Below are 3,486 nucleotides of genomic sequence, written 5' to 3' on the forward strand. Positions count from 1 at the left end.
TAATAATACAATAATATAATAATATAATAATAATAATAATAATACAATAATATAGTAATATAAGAAAATAATGTAATAATAATAGGATAATAATAATATAATATAGTAATATGATAATAATATCATTATTACTATAATATAATAATAATATAATATATAATAATATAATATAATAATAATACAATAATATAGTAACATATAATAAAATAATAATAATATAGTATAATAATATAATAATAAGATAATATTATAATAATATAATAATAATATAATATAGTAATGGTAATAATATCATTATTACTATAATAAAGTATTATAATAATTAATATTTTTATATATTATTTATTATAAATTATTTAATCTAATTTGATAATAATAATTATTTTTATCTTTCTTAATGACATGTCCACAAGTGTCTTCCATATTTTGAGAGACAATTTCTCTCCAAAAGCTCTCCAAATTTACACTAAAATGTCCTCACATGTCTCCAAAACCAATTTGTCTTGAAATGTCCTTAATTTCGTGTCTCTAACGAATACCACAAACATTTCAGGACATTTGAAATGTCTCAAACGAATAACACAGACATTTTGAGACATTTTAAATGTCTCCAACCAATAACACAGACATTTGGGGACATTTAAAATGTCCCCAACCAATAACACAGATTTTGAGGGACATTGCCATGTCCCTCAAAATCCCCAACCACTACCCCCCCCCCCCCCCCCCCCCCCCCCCCCCCCCCCCCCCCCCTTAATTTATATTTTCTTCAAAGTGGCAATCCAGTAATATACCTATTGAATATCCAAAATCCCTTTCACCTGGCTGATAGATATTTCCTCGGCGTGGACTCGGGTAACCCACGTTTTTCCTTTTTTTCTTCCGACTTCCATTTCTCTCACGTGCTTCACAAAAGGAAACTCAGTCCCTGTTTCCACCTTTCCAATTTCCATTCAACTAGTTTCAAAGTCGGCTCTATATATATATAACTTGGGTTCTTCCCACCCAAAATATACATCATTCATACAAACCAATTCTAGTCTTCTAGAGAGAGAGAAAGTCAGAGAAGAAAGTTTTAGAGAGAGAAAGTAAGATCAGAGCTAAAGCTAATGGATTGGGTAAAAGGAGAAATCATTGGAAGAGGAAGTTTTGGTACAGTTAATTTAGCAACAACAAGAACAGATGATGAAATTCAAGTTTCACAAATACCATCTTTAATGGCAGTCAAATCTTCATTACTTACTCATTCATCAACACTTCAAAAAGAGAAAGAAATATTAACTCATCTTAATGGATGCCCACAAATTCTCAGTTGTTTTGGTGAAGATTACACTATCGAAAATGGCGAAAAATTATATAATATCTTCCTCGAATTCGCTTCGAATGGTAATCTATCACAACTAATCAAGAATACCCATAATCCAATTCCAATATCTGATATCAAATTCTATACAAAATCAATTACTAAAGGACTTGATTATATTCATGAGAAAGGGTTTGTTCATAATGATATCAAACCTCAAAATATTCTTCTCTGTTCTTCATCTTCTTCATCTGGTAAGAAAATTAATCTAAAAATTGGAGATTTTGGGTTAGCAAAGATGTCTAATCAGAAATTACCAGTCACCGGATTATTTGGTACTCCACTTTATATGTCGCCGGAATCAATTTCTAGAAAAGAAAATGAAACACCATCAGATATTTGGGCACTTGGGTGTGTTTTATTAGAAATGTTAACTGGAAAACCAGCTTGGAATTGTGATTCTGATGTGACTAATTTGCTGTTTAGAATTGGATTTAGTGAAGAATTACCTGAAATCCCTAATGGGTTATCAGAAGAAGCTAAAGATTTCTTGAAGAAATGTTTTATTAGGGATTCAACAAAGAGATGGACAACAAAAATGTTATTAAATCATCCTTTTATAGCCATTGATGAAGATTATGAAGAAGATGATTGTAAATCTGTTAGTTTGATTGAGTTTCAGAAGAAATCAACAATTTCGCCAAGAAGTGCTTTTGATTTTCCTGAATCATGGAGTTGTTCAAATTTTGAAGTGAATGAAAGATCAAAGAATTTGGATCGAATTCGTGATTTGGCAATTGGGGAAGATCCAATTTGGTCTTCTTCAGATAGTTGGTTAGTTATCAGGCAAACAGAGTAAAATCCCCTTTTTGATTGGGTGGTATAACTGTAAATATAACATTCTTTTAGGCCAATTTTGTTTTTCTCTTGATTGCCCTAGAATTTAATAACGGTTCTGATTGACTCAGATTGACCAAATTTTGTACAATAGGAATGATTTATTACAATATGAACAATGATCATTGTGTTTAATTCTTCCTTCCCATACAATGTATCTCCAAAAATTAGGTTTGGCAAATTTTATACTTGAAGATTTCCAAGTCTTCCTATGTTTGTTCAACAAAAAAAAAGTCTCCCGATGTTCTCATCACTTTAGCCGTATTTATTTTACATAAGTTTGAGGGTGTGACTTAGAGGTATGAGTTAGGTTCTAAGAACATCTCTAAGACAACACTCGAACTCTAAATTTTTAGAGTGCCACATAGGAATTTGCAGAGTTTTTCTTTAAAATCCATCTCCAATGTGAAACTCAATATAAATCTAAAAAATGATGTGTCAAGATTTGTTTTAGATATCCTTAGGAGGACACTCTAAATTTAGAGTGTCCTCTTGCGTTTCTTTAAGTGACACATAAGCTCATCAAGTAATTTTATACCAAAATATATGTTTTTAGATTTTCTCTTGAGAATTGCATTGGAGAAGGCTTTGCAATAGAGTATCTCTAAAGGACCAAATAGGAAAGAGACCATTTAGAGATCCACTTTTCACACTTGACACATAAGATTTTTAGAGTTCTTGTGTCTTGCATTGGAGATGCTCTAATGGGACACTGTAACAAACACTCTATAAAGTCAATATAGAGACACTTAATACCTAATTGTCAAGTGTCAATAGAGATAATCTTTCCTAAATGTCAATATAGAGATACTCTAATTTTTGTTGGTCTCCAATGGAGATATCTAAAGTCTCTATACTTAATACACATCTCCCTCTTCAATCCAATACATAAAAAGCAGTTAAAAAGTAAGGTTTTTTATTGGTTGAAATTATAAAGTAAGACTTAGAGAGTCTTAAGTAGACACTCTCATTTTAGAGTTTCTCTCTCTAGACACCCTATAATAAATGTGTCTACCTCATATTAGAGTGTCTAACAAAGTGTTTCATTGGAATTTTTTATTAAAAACTCCAAAAATTTATATGCGGCACTCTAAGTGTTGGAGATTGAGTGTCCCATTGGAGATGCCCTAACCACCTTAGACTGTGTTACTTTAACTCATGATATTTGACTCGTTTGAGTGTTTAATTTAAGCTAGTTATACATTCATTTAAGTTCGACTAATAGGTTGCACATAATCAAACTAGGCTAGTTTCGTAGTTCAAATAATGAGAAAAACAAATCGTAA

General features: G+C 31.0%; 1 pseudogene across 1 annotated transcript; it reads left to right on the forward strand.

Annotated features, from left to right (window-relative positions):
• The first annotated feature begins 1,006 nt into the window (after positions 1 to 1,006).
• LOC147533221 (mitogen-activated protein kinase kinase kinase 20 pseudogene) lies at positions 1,007 to 2,335 on the forward strand (annotated as a pseudogene). The gene has a single exon (XR_015227735.1). The product of XR_015227735.1 is annotated as a mitogen-activated protein kinase kinase kinase 20 pseudogene (transcript).
• The last annotated feature ends 1,151 nt before the right edge of the window (positions 2,336 to 3,486 follow it).

The sequence above is a fragment of the Eschscholzia californica genome, unplaced genomic scaffold (genome assembly GCF_041429995.1).
Source record: "Eschscholzia californica isolate CP2 unplaced genomic scaffold, dmEscCali1.0.p SCAF_6, whole genome shotgun sequence".
Classification (NCBI taxonomy): Eukaryota; Viridiplantae; Streptophyta; class Magnoliopsida; order Ranunculales; family Papaveraceae; genus Eschscholzia; species Eschscholzia californica.